General features: G+C 52.2%; 1 long non-coding RNA gene across 1 annotated transcript; it reads left to right on the forward strand.

Annotated features, from left to right (window-relative positions):
- Window positions 1-5,322: 5,322 nt before the first annotated feature.
- LOC112820702 (uncharacterized) lies at window positions 5,323-9,917 on the forward strand. Its single transcript, XR_012379804.1, has 3 exons — window positions 5,323-8,506; window positions 8,680-8,752; window positions 8,855-9,917. It is a non-coding gene; the product is annotated as an uncharacterized lncRNA (long non-coding RNA).
- Window positions 9,918-13,399: the final 3,482 nt, after the last annotated feature.

Raw genomic sequence — 13,399 nt, forward strand, 5'->3', positions numbered from 1 at the left:
TACACTGAAAGCCTTGTAATCCCCAGTGAGCTCAGCACTACTCCTACTCCCACTTCTTAGTTGTGCACGCTGAGGCTTAGAGAGGTTAAGGGTTTCACTCAAGGTCACGTAGCTAAATAGAGGTAGACCCAGGACTTCCAACCCTGGGTTCTTCTCCACCCTGACGGGGGTTCCTCAGACCTCTGGATCCTCTTCTTTCCCAAGACAACTCCCGAGCCAGTTCTCACAGCTCAGCAACGTGGGAAAGGCCTGGAAGGAGAGGAAAAATCCAAGTTGAGCCTCTCTTTTGGCTCCTTGGTTAAAGATGAGATTCTAGAGGAAGATGAGTGGTCAGGGGATTATCTGGAGATTTCATGGCTCCAAGATGTTGACCCTGCCCCTCCCAGAAGAAAAAAGATTAGCAAATTTTGCTCTGGGAAGTAAGTTTTAAAATTAAAAAAATTTTTTTTTCCTTTTGACAAAAACAAGTATGTCCTTTGTAGGGCAAAGCTAGAAAATGCAGAGAAGCAAAAATAAAAATGTAAAATTCTCACTTTTGTATTAGAGATGATGACTGCTGAAACCTTACGTATATTTTGGTGAAGTTCCTTTCTAAGTGTAGACACATACACACACATACACTTTTTCATACTCTTTATTTTTCTAACAAAGCAAAATTCTTACCATTATTACTTGGAAACTTTTTGCACTCAGTAATTTATCTGAATATTTTCCCAAGCAGGGCCATATGTATTCATCTACTATATCATATTCAGTGGCTGTGTAGCATTCTATTATGTGGCTACACTGTAATTCATTGAACTAATTTCGTAATGTTAAATTTTTAGGAATTTCTGATTTTTTGTTCTTGCTATGATTAACAACTCTAGTTAAAATCTCATGACATCCTTATCTAGAATCTTGAAGTAAAATTGATGGGTCAAAAGGTGCGTGCCTACTGCCAAGTGCCCTCTGTCCTCATAAACAGTGCTTGAATGCCCCCCACCCCCCGACACACACACACACACACACACACACACACACACACACACACACACACTCACAAGACACTGTTGCCGTTCCTAGGAATATTCTTCCATTAAAAAAAAAAAAGGAAGGTTGACAATTTGATACATGAAATGCTACCTCATTATTGTTTTATTTAGCATTTCCTTAATTATTAATTGGGGTCAACAGTTTTTCATGTGGCCTATTAGCCATTTTTATTTCTTCTCTGACTTACCCATTCACGTCCTGGGTCCGTTTTTCTACTGGGTCATCTTCTTTTTAATGCAATTGTCTTATTTAGGTGAGTAGCTCTCCACCCTGGCGTATGAGCATCACCTGGAAGACTTCTTAAGGAAAGGAAGAGAGGGAGGATGGAAGGAAGAAAAGGAGGGAGGGAGAGAAGATGGGAAAAGGTCTCAGCCCAGAGTAAATATCTGCCGGAGCCTGGCTATCAGTACGTTTTAAAGTGTCCTCATGCTTCTCATTTGCAGCTATGGTTGAGAACCCTTGGTATAAATTAGATTTCTCCCTGTCTGGCTCCAAATGCTTTTATTGCAGAACCTATTCTCCTTTCTTTGACACCCAGTTTTCTCTTGTGAAAAATGGGCAGCAGAACTGGGAAACAACACAGCACCCCCCTCCTAAATTCTATAAATCCCATCAAGGAGGCCAGCGTTTCAGGGGAAAGGGTGAGGCAGATGCTGTGGTCAGGCTCTCTGCCAGGTGGATTGGAAAAAATTAAAAATGCTCGCTCAAGCAATAAGGCTTTCCCTGAAGACGGCCTGAGCTCTAAGCCGGGGGGGGGGGTTGTGTGTTGGAGGGGGTTGTGGGGGGCTGTATAAAGTTGGGTTTCGATGGAACATGTTTGCTTCTCTAGGGCATCCCCCGCTTCAGATGCACAGCGATCTTGCCCTCTCTGGGGCCTGGAGGTTTCGAATGAAAGTCTTCTCTGAGGCATTTGATCTGCTTTCAGGTGTCAGCATGAGAGAGGAGTGCAGGCCCAAGGAATCAGGTCGTCCAGGAGGGAACCATCCCCTGGCTCAGAGCTCTGCCTTGAGGGTGGGAGGGGGTCCCATGGGTGGTGGGAGGGCTGCCTCCACTACGGTCTTGGTCCTCTCAGGGTTTAGGACATTGTCAAAGCAAACTTACTTGGATTCTGTTAAAACCCACAGGATCTGCCCCTCGCCCGCCTCTGCTCCACCCCGGCACGGGCTGTTCAGGTCCCACCTGGTGGACAGGATGGGAGGAAGGGGTCTTTCTGGCGATGCACTCAGGAAGGTCCCTGGAAAGCCCCAGGTTGGCTCGCTGCCACGCCACGGAGTGTGGCTGAGGCCTTGCAGAGGGCGCCAGTGCTGCTCTTCCAGGAGCTACTGCCCCCAGAGGAGGGCGGAAGCCACGCGTGGATCTTAGTCTCCCTCGTGCCGGTACGTGACCCTGAGCCTCAGTGTCTTCATCTGTAAAATGGAAGTAGTAATGCTGATGTTCAGGGTCGCTGAGAGGGCCAAAAAAGCAGTATGCAGCACACTGTGGATTATGAGTATATGCCAGGGGTGCTCCGCGGACACCCCTCCACGCCCTTTCCCTATGTTCGCGGGTCAAAGCTGAAGGCTTGGGGTCCAGCTTGAGTCCCCACCCTCTTTTTCATCCCCATGTCCCCCATTTGCTCCTTTACTCCGGGACGAAGGAGATAGTCCCCCAAAGTCCCCCCACCCCCTCGCACTGAGCCTCCCCTACAGCAGAAGCTGCACCCCTCCGCCTGCGCTCAGTCCCCTGCTTCAGCTCCCCCCCCCCCCCCCGTCCCTGAGGATTCCACACTCCCCCATCGGTTGCCCACAGCCCTTGTGCTTCCCACCCAGACTTGACTAAAGTTTTTACCGTAAATCTCGTTTTTACTGAGCTTACTTTGTGACAGGCACCATGCTTCATCTCCTTGTCCTTATGAACTATTCACAGGGACATTTTTGTTATCCCATTTTACAGATGAGGAAAGTTAGACTACTTCTGCATAGCTTGCCTAAAATCACAGGGCATTAGGGAGCAGGACTGACTTCTCAGGCCACCATTTCTGTGTTCCGTGTCATGTACACTGACCTCCTACGTGCCTGGCCCCAAGGAGCTTCAATTCCAGTAGCTGTTCTCTTTCCCTTCCCTGCGCTCCCACTGTATGGTGCTCATCTCTTCAGGATTCATCCTACCCTGCCTTGTATTGGTATTTTTGGGGAGACCTCTTGTCTCCTTGGACCATGAGTTCCCCCAGGGCAGAAGATAGGCTTTTGTTATCTTATGCATCTTTGAGTCTGGTGCAATGCTTAGAACACTGTAGTCCCTCAAATTATTTTTTTTTCTAATTCGAAAGTAAGAAGTGCTCATTCTAGAAAAAAATGGAGAAAACACAGAAAAAATGAAATAGAAAACAAATATCACCTGTGATCCCACCACCCAGAGAAAACCAACATTAATATTTTGGTGAATTTCCTTCTAGTCCTTTGTTTTATTTATATATACATATAACTATATATATATATAATAACATGTATTTTTAGACAATATGTATTTCAGATAAAGCAGAACAATGTACAATACCATTTTTTTAAAAGATTTTATTTCCAAGTAATCTCTACACCCATTATGGGGCTCGAACCCACAATCCTGAGATTAAGAGTCACACACTCCCCCGACTAAGCCAGCCAGGCGCTCCAACAATAATATTTTTATGCTGCTTTTCAACCTTATATCATGAGCAACTCCCAGATCATTAGGAATTATTTGAAAATGGGATTTTTGATGGCTGTAGATTGTTCTTTCAGGTGGTAGTTCTCCTCCTGTTTAAACCACTCCCATATTGTTGTGGTTCGTTTCCGGCTTCTCTGATGATCCTCATAAGAGAAATATCTGAAGTGGAATGGTTGGGACAAAGAGAAAGGATATTTGCAAGGCTCTTGACATAATCAGTTGGCTCGGAACAAACCTCCGCTCTCTCAAACCCTCTCTTGGCTCACCTCGCCAGGTGCACCCACTGACCAGCCAGAGGCCCAGTTCTCTGGGGGCGCCTCTCATTCCTAACCCCTCTGACCTTTCAAACGCTCAGAAGCAGGTGGGAGGGTCACCTGGGAGATGGGACTGGAGGGACGTGGCCAACCCATGCCCAAATCTCGTCCTCTCTGATCTGGATTCCATCATCGGAATTATTCCTTGGGTGAAGGGCAGTGTGGCTCAAAGTTTGCTGGTTGTAAAATGGTTGTAAAATGTCTCCCAGTTGGAGACATTCCCCCTAAATCATGGCTACTAGGCTACCCTTCTCTGTCACTAGGTTAATAGCCAAGATTTGGGCCTCAGGGATTGGGGCACCTTACAGAGTCATGGATGTTTAAAATTTTATTGAAAACATCATTCTGGGAAAAAAGATGAAATATGACCATCTCTTTTTCATTCTTCCACATTGTTCTAGGTTAGTGAAGTAGTCTCTTCTTGTGAAATGGGAATAAACTTTAGTGAGCTTTCAGATCAGTATCTTTGAATGTATCCAGACGCCTCTTGGATAGATTTTCATTCTGCCTGTGAATGACCCCCTTAAAGCAGCAGCCCGCCGTCCCCTAGCAGAAGGCTGGATAGACGAGCCACGCCAGGAGCTCCGCAGAGGCCACGGAGGACAAGAGTCAGAGTGCTCTTCCAGCTCCACTGTGAACAATTTGCGGTTCCATCTAGGGAGATGCTAAGTGGATCAATTCTTTGAGGAAATACGTGTCAATTTCCAAGTTCCTCCTGCTCATCATCGAGGAAGGACGATTTTTATTAAAGAAGCCAGGGCTGCGTGGAGGAACACTTCTTCCTGGGCGCCGCACTCAGCCGCAGACTTGAGCGGCTGCGCCCAACAGCCCGATAACGGAGGGAACAAAGGCGGGATCGGGGTCCCCGGGAGACAGAGGGGCGCGGCGGTGTCCGCGCTCCAGAGCCGCGCTTCTCAAACTTCCGCGGACGTGACGGTCTCCCGCGGGCCTGCGGAGCGCCGCTCTCGCGCCGCCGAGACTCGGATGCCGGTGTGTGTGTGGGGGGGGGTAGTGGGGGGGGGGGCCGGGGGGGCCCGGAGGCCCGGCGCGCCCCACGGCCCGGGGGCCCGGCCCGGAAGGCGGGGGGGGGGGGGGGGGCAGGCAGCGGCGTCCCCGGGCGGCGGGACGGGCTCGGGCCCCGGGGCGAGCGGGAGCGCGCGAGCGGGCGGAGGGGCGGCGGCGTGGGGGAGCGCGGGGTCGGGGGGGCTGGGGCCAGCCGAGGGGAGCGGTCCCGGCGGGCGAGCCGGGGAGCCCGGCGTGGCTGGACCGAGGCGCGCGCAGGGGGGCGGCGGCTGAGGCTTCCCTGGGGACCGTCCCGCCGGCGGGGCCCGGGGCCTCCTGAGCCCTTCCTCCTCCCCGGCTGCCTGTGGCTGCAGAGCGGGGCTCGCCGCCTGGCCCACAGGACGAGACGGAGGCTTCAAGTGCATCCAGCCCCAGACCACGGGTCCAGCCACCGGGATCCTAATCTCCGGGGCTGTTCCTCACAGCGAGGTGGCCTTCGACAGCTCCCTTCTCCTCTCTGGCCTCAGTTTCTCCTGTGTAAAGCAACTGGCTTGGAGGGGCATGGTTTCTGAAGTCCCTTCTCGCTGTCCAGGGCTCTGACTGGCCACCTGGACCGTGCAAGTGGGTGAGGGGGCGATGGGGTCTGCAGGAGGGCGGAGAACAGGGCTTGAGGCTGGGCAGGGAGCTATGCAGTGGGGGAGGGAAGGAGGATGAGGCAGGAGGCTGGCCTCCTGGCCTCCAAAAGGGGAGGTCCCTGTGGGAATCCCCTCACCATCTGGGTGCCTGGTTTACAGTCACGTGTTTGCCGGGGGACGAGGGAAGGAACAGGAAGGAACGTGCTGACGTGACTGGAAAATCCAGCTGGACAGGAGACAGCTCCTGGCTGTCCCTCCTGCTGAGGCCGAAGCCAGGCCTGCCCCTGCCCCTGCACCACAGGCAGGCCCTGTGGGTCCAGGAGCCCCGTCTAGGGCTGCAGCTGCCACGGGGCTGGGAGCTCCTGAACACAGAGTCTGGGAGCCTTTAGCTTTGAGGCTTTGCACGTGCTCCCAAGACTGGGTGGAAATGACACTATTTTCAACTTAAATCCATTTTCCTGTAGATTTACTGAAGGAGTTTAGAGACACTAGTTCTTAATTTATAAGCTTGGCAGCAGCTTCCAACACATTAACCCAGAGGCCTTCATGGGCTCCCCAGCCCACCCCTACCCGGCTCTGCAAGAAGGGAAGCTCCTACGAAATGTCCAGATGGCTCAGAGAAGAATAGAACACAGTCTGGCTGCAAGTGGCAAAAATGCCCCTGGAAGGAGCTTAAAGATATATGTACAGGGGCGCCTGGGTGGCTCAGTCATTGGGCGTCTGCGTTTGGCTCAGGTCATGATCCCAGGGTCCTGGGATCGAGCCCTGTATCAGGCTCCTTGCTCGGCAGGAAGCCTGCTTCTCCCTCTCCCACTCCCCCTGCTTGTGATCCCGCTCTCTCTGTGTCTCTGTCAAAAAAAAAAAAAAAAGATATGTACATATAGAATGTATAAATACGTGTACTATTTTGTATGTATATTTGTCTCACAGAATCTAGATAAAGGTCAAATACCAGCAGGAAGGGCAGGGATGTGATGGGTCTTGAATGCAGAGGGACTCAGAGGGCAGCTCCCAAGCTTCGCGACTTGAGGTCTCACTGCGGCTCTTCTCCGAACATCTAGAGCAAGGGAATCCTCAGCAAACCACACAGAACATTTGAGAAAGGTCTGCCGGGGGCCCCTCCGGCTTCAGCGAGGCCTCTCCTGCAGAACTGTAAATAGGTACCCAGTCAGCAGAAGTGGGACAGCGGCCCAAGGAGGAGGGTTGAGGCGGGGGCAGGCTGGGGAGGCTTGTGCATCTCTCTCTCCCCATGGAAGGCACTCCTCGGAAGATCCTGCGCAGAAGAAGGAGCGAGAGGGGGTGTTAACCTTGACCCTGGGACCCCACCTCACAAGTCATCTCTTCCAGGCTGGGGGCTCTGGAAGGAGACAAAGCGATGGGGCCAGGGCGAGGAGCCCTGCTTGGTGGCCCCCAGGAGCTGTCCTGGAGGCACCCTCAGCGAGCTGGGCGGCCTTCCAGTGTCCCATTGCTCTGTGCCCAATCTTCCCCCGGTCACCCCTGCCCAGAGTGACCTCTCGCCCCTTGGAATTTCTCTTTCTTTTTGGCTCTTGGCCCTCCCAGCAGCAGGTCTGGAAAGCCTAAGGTGACGTCTGGCAAGTTACCCAACCTCAGTGTTCTCACCTGTGGAATGGAGATCATCATCGTAGGTACTTCAAGGGGGTGGTGGGGCGGCTCAGGGGAGATCAGAGCTTGAGCAACGGCGCATGCACTCTAAACTCCAGGATTCAATCCAGTCTGCTGTGTGCCTCGGGCAAGTTACTTGAGCTTTACGGTCTATAAGGTGAGATGAGAAGCGTGGCACCTATGTCCCAGGACTGCTGGGAGAATAAGTGAGCGAACGCACGGAGGGCACTTTGAGTGGTGCCTGGCCCTTACCGCGTGCTAGGTGGGCGCCTGCTGTAGAGAGGGGAGCCCTGTGCTGTGCGCATGGCAGACCCTCAGGAAATGAGCCCTGATGCCCCAACCCCACTCCTTGCTCGGGGTGGCGGGGGGGGGGCTTCTCTCCCGGTTAGCTTGTGCTCCTGGGTGGGAGGGGCATGCGGTGGGAGTTTGACACAACTTTGTTGATTCACCATCCAGAGAGCTGCCAGATGCCCCTCTGTGTTTTTCTTACCTTTTTTTTTTTTTCCCTTTCTGGTGGAAGTGGAGGTTGGGACTGTGTCACAAACTCTGCTGGGAAACCGATGAAAGCTCTGGACCATCTCCCCAGAAAGGTGCTCAGAAGCAAGTAGTCACAATATGTTGCACAGGGTTTTAGAGGATTCCCGGACCCCTTGAGGGCCAGAGTGAGAAGCCCCTCTTTATTTTTTTTTTCAAAAGATTTTATTTATTTGACAGAGTGAGAGAGCACAGCAGGGGGGAGCAGTAGAAGGAGAGGGAGAAGCAGGCTCCCTGCCAAGCAGGGAGCCCGATGCGGGGCTCCATCCCAGGACCCTGGGATCATGACCAGAGCTGAAGGCAGACGCTTAACCAACTGAGCCACCCGGGCGCCCTGAGAAGCCCCTCTTTAGATGAGACGCCCTCCATGTCTTGTCGGTTTTACTCCAACAAAACAAAAGCTGCCCCTCTTCCTTTACTCATCAGTGGGAGGCACCTCGGCTTCCACCCTGGCTCCCATGCCCCCCCAGTCCCTCTCCCCAGGCCCCCTGGCTCACTGAGTGCCTACTCCAAGCCTCGACCCTTGGCTAGGAGTTAAAAACAACACCTGTTCAGCATTTGAGGGCGAAGAAGAAAAAGAAGGAGAAGACTCAACTTTGATAGAGAAACAGAAGGAATCGTCCTCCAAGCCAAACGCCATAATTCACCGCGCTTTTATTCGCTGAGTGGGACTAAATGGTATTTATGACCCAACAGGCCCTGGACTCACCCCGAGTTGAGTGATTCAGGAGTTGCCCAAACTCTGGCAGCAGGGAGGAAAGACACGGGAGTAGGGAGATCAGACAACTTGCAGGGGAGATTATATTGTTCACGATTGGTGTGATTTTTTTTTTTTTTTTATCTACTTACAGTAAGTGTAGTTTCGGAATTTTCGTACAAGTTTCTGGGAAGATGATAACCTCAAACAAGATCTGTTAACTTGAGGTCAGTTGTGGGCTTGGAATAGGGCTGTATGCTGTAGGGCCCAATTCATTCATTCATTCAAGATTTATTAGGGGCCTTCCTTACACATGAGAGTTGTTCTAGGTACTGGAGTAATGGCAGTGTACAAGGCAACAGAGGTCCCTGTCCTAATGAAGTTTGCAGCCTTGGCAGGAGAGATAGATAACCAAATAAACGGTAAATATATGTCGGATGGTAATGTGTACTGAGAAGAAAAACACGGCCCCCAGTGGCTAGACAGGGTCGCGGGACACTATTATAGCTGGTGCTCAGGAAAGGCTTCTTTGAGCTGAGGCCTAAAGGAAAAGGCTTGGAGCCATGCAGAGGTCTGGGGAGGTCCCAGGGAGGAAGGAAGGCCATCCACCAGGTGGCCAGTCCTGGTTGGGTTGGGACAGCCAAGCACGACTGAGGTCCCAAGGGCCAGTTCCTCCAGCAGGGGGTTTCTGGATGGTCAGGCTGTTGTATGCCCCCCACCCTCTGCTGGAACCTTTCCTGGGGCACACAGGTCCTTCCTGGCTTTGTGCTTGGGCCTCTCTGCCATGCTGAGAGCATGTTTCTTCCAGAGCCTTACCTCCCTATTGTACCTACACTTTGCAGAGCCCAAAGACTTCTGCCGAAAGCTGGATGGAGTCGGTGATATTTCAAGATGTTAACCTTAAGAAAGGCCATACTGTTGGCTATAGACTGAATGTTTGCGGTTTGCGTCCTCTCAAAATCCCTTTGTTGAACTTCTAAGCCCCAGTGTGATGGTATTCGGAGGTGGGACCTTTGGGAGGTGATTAGGCCTTTGGGATGGGATTAGTGCCCCTCTAAGACTCCCCAGAGAGCTCCCTCACCCTTTCTGCTATGTGAGGATGAGGTAAAAGACAGCCGTCTATGAACCAGGATGCAGGCTTTCGCCAGAACCTAGCCAAGCTGGTGTCTCGATCTTGGACCTCCCAGCCTCCAGAACTGTGAGAAATAAATTCCCGATGTCACAAACACCCCCGTCTATGGTATTTCTGTTTAAGCAGCCTGAAGGGACTCAGACGCTGATAGAGGATATATGGGGGACAGAGAAACCAGCAAGCTACATGACACTAGGAAGAAACAGGTGCATCCAGAATGTGGGACATTCTGCAACACAACTGGCCTGGGCTCTTAAAAAAAAAAAAAGGTAAAAAAAATAAGAGGATGGGAGAACTGTTCTAGATTAAAAGGAACATATAGTCAAATGGGATGCATCCTCCTTGAGCAGACCCTGGTTTGAACGGGCAAGCTCTGACAGACGTTTTAGGGATGCTTTGGGGACTTGAAATAGACTGGTTTTCAAATGGTATTTGGATATTATTGTTCGTTTTTGTAGGTGTGATAATAGTATTGCAGTTAGATGAGAATATCTCTGTATTTTGATATGATGGTGTGTGGGAGAGGGACATGGGTTGATAGCCACAATTTATTCTGAAATTGTTCAGCAAAGTAAGTAAATAAAATCTAAGCTATCTAAGGTCTAGGATGGCTCAAGGAGGGAGAATGCAATGTCCCACAGGCCCTGGCTCACCTTCCTGGAGTTGGCTGGGCCCTCCATGCTTGACAGACCCTGACCTGTGCACTTCCCGTGTGTCCGGGAAGGGACTGGGCACCAGCACCTGGCGTTCACTTGCTTAATCGAAGATGAGTGAGTGCGTGGATAGCCTCTGTGGGACTGAACGCCGCCCCCCCTTCACATTTACCTCCCACCTACCCTTGAAGCCCACCATAGGACAAGGAAAAACATGGGCAGACTTCCACTTGTCACTTTTTATGGAAACGCCCTATGAGTTCTCTCCGGATGATTCCAGGCCCTGCTGCCCTCTGCCCTCCCCTGGAGCCCCTCTGGCATCTCCCGGAGCCCAGTTATTTCTGGAGCCTCCCTGTTCAGGTGGAGAGAACGTTGCTCAGAATCACCGGGATGTACAGCTGGCCTGCTGGTCTCTCATTATTTCTTTGAATCAGGGGCTGCATCCTAACAGCCTGGGTCCCAAGTCAGGCAGGGCACACTGCAGGCGCCCAAGAGAACTTGGCGTCCTCAATAATAATACTAATGATACCTAACATTTATTGAGCACTTAGTATTTCCAAGGGTCATGCTAAGTGTTTAACATTAACATTAACAGAATTAATGTCTTTAATTCTCCTAAGAAGCCTGGGTTGGTATTTTTTACTCTAATTCCCATCCGCAGTTTACACACAGTTCATGGTGTCACAATTAGGAAGTGCCAGTGCGGGATTCAGACTCTCAAACTCTGGTTGCCTGCTTGCTGCTTGTCTCCCGGGAGGAATGTGCGGGCCGCCTCTTTGGTGGCCCTGGAAGCCCGAGGAGTCCCGTGCCGTGGGGCTGGTGACCGTGTGGAGACAGCCAGTGAGGAAGGGCGCCAGCCCCCAGGGCCCCGGGGCTGCAACTCGCAAGCTCCGTGCTGCACCGATGAGCTGGAATGGTATATAGCTCGTGCCCCTTCTTCCAAGCCCTGCGGTAGCTGCCACAAGGCGAGGTCCATCGGGCAGATGGACAAGTGTCACCTTCTCTGGAAGTGTCTGGGGGGTACCCTCTCCATGGAGGTCGGCCGCTGCAGATACGAACCTGTGGTGGCAGGTGCTCCCCTTCCGCTGGGAAAACAGCCATGTTTCAAGCAGCCTGGGCTTTCTTATCCGTCACGAGGGCAAGGCATTCCTGCCGGGTCCCCAGGAGCACCGGAGCGGGGACTGAGCACTGTGTTTCATCCTTGCTCCTCTCCCGGGGCCGGCTGGTCGGCTGAGGCCAATATCAGATAAATACCAGTTGTCACCGGTGGGCTCTGCCCTGATTTTCTACCCTTGAATGCGTCCTTTCAATAGGTGTTTGGTGACACAGGCCCATGAGGTCCTGCCTGCCTCACAGATGTTAGGTTCCAGCCACAAAACCAGAATAAAAAAAAAAAAAAAATCTGGGGTGGGAAAGAAGAGTCCAGATTTCACTGAAAATGAAGCTCTCCAGAGCTGCTGACTAAGGAGTTTTCTTTCCAAACATCTGAAACAGCAAACAGATTGTAAATTAAGAGGGAGTTACAAGATAGTAGCTGCAGGCAAACAAGGCCTCCCTGTTCTCTGGGTCGGAGCTGGGGCTGCACTGCGGGGCCGAGCACCCAGGGACAGGGATCGAAGCGCAGGGGGGCCCGCCACTGGTCGGAGGGGGCTGCAGAGGGCGTTCTGGCCTCTTCTCGGACCCGGGGAGAGCAGTTTCCTCTGACAAGAGGCGGAACGCTGGTCTGGGTCATTCTCTGGAGCCGATCAATTAGTGACTCCCACCCAGATCAAAGTTCAGGCTCCCAAGGCAACTCAGCAAAAATAAAGTGAAACAAATTGTAACCCCATCAAACAGATGCTTCCCATGAACAGGGCTTGAAGGGGGAGTTGGACGGTCCTTGGGCCACACTTCTCTCCTCCTGCAGAATGAAAATACTAATTTCAGTAAAACGTCTGCTTTCCCTGGAGGCTCGAGTTTCTAACGGAAGGCGGACCCCTGGGGTAGCCTGCTCTGGCGGAAATCCTGCTGGATTTGGGGTCCTGGGGCCATGATGGGAGCCTGGGCCCAGAACCACACGGTCAGAAGCAAGGCCCGCGCCGCCCACCAGGCCCACATGGCTGCCAGCTCTGGAACGGAAGTTCTGCTTTGGATGACAGGATGGAAGAAAAGGGGTGGGGTAAGTGGGGAAAATGGGTGGCCCTCCCGGCAGGTTTCATCATGGAGGATGCCTGAAGGCATCCTCGTTGTATCCCTCGGGGGTAAAGACTATCACTGTGACATCTGCTTTCAGGGCTATCCAGCCTTGTCTGAGAACCCAGCACCCAGTGGTGTGGTCATGTGAGCCCCTCTGAGCCACGTCAGACCTTGCTCAGAGACTGAGAGGCATCTTTACTGATTTCCCATGTCCCAGATAACCATCTGCTCAGGGCACCCTCTGGGAAGTGGTCAGGATGATTCTAGGTTTGGGAGTCTCCTAGAGAGCTGGGTACTTTTCAGCCAGGGGCCACCGGTGGTGTAGGGCCACAGAGTCGTGCTCCAGAAGTGGCCCGGATCCCCATATGTCCAGCCCTTACTTGCTGCTCGCCCAAGGCAGGGATGGAGGCAAAACCAAACCCAAACAAATAGCTTTTGGCAAAATGGAAGCCCCAGGGGGTTGGGGTAGTGTTTGGGGGTTGCTTCAGAGATTGAAGGATTGAGTCAGTGATCAATAGAATAGGGTGTGTTTTGGAAAAAATTCAGAGGGGCTTGAGGTGGGGTTTACAATATTTGCAGGCAAAGGCAAAACACAGCTTCTGGAAGGATCCTCCTCCATTTCACTGAGAGGCTTATGCATAAACTGGTTTAGGAAGCAAACCAGGTGAGAGTTTGCCTACGTGTCAGGCACTCTGCCAGGGGCCAGCGGGACAAATCTGGGCCAGACACTGACCCTGCCCTCAAGGACCTCATAGCCTGGAGGAGAAAGAAGAGCACATCAGTCATCATAAAGCAAGGTGACGGGTGCCCTAACGGCCCTCATCATGCCAAGAGGCTGATACCCTGCGGGGAAGCGTTCAGCCTTTGGGATCAGACAGACTTGGGTTCTAGACTTCCTCTTCCTGGCTGGCTGA

Source organism: Callorhinus ursinus, unplaced genomic scaffold (genome assembly GCF_003265705.2).
Source record: "Callorhinus ursinus isolate GAN/ISIS: 27379988/994484 unplaced genomic scaffold, GSC_fseal_2.0 scaffold10, whole genome shotgun sequence".
Lineage (NCBI taxonomy): Eukaryota > Metazoa > Chordata > Mammalia > Carnivora > Otariidae > Callorhinus > Callorhinus ursinus.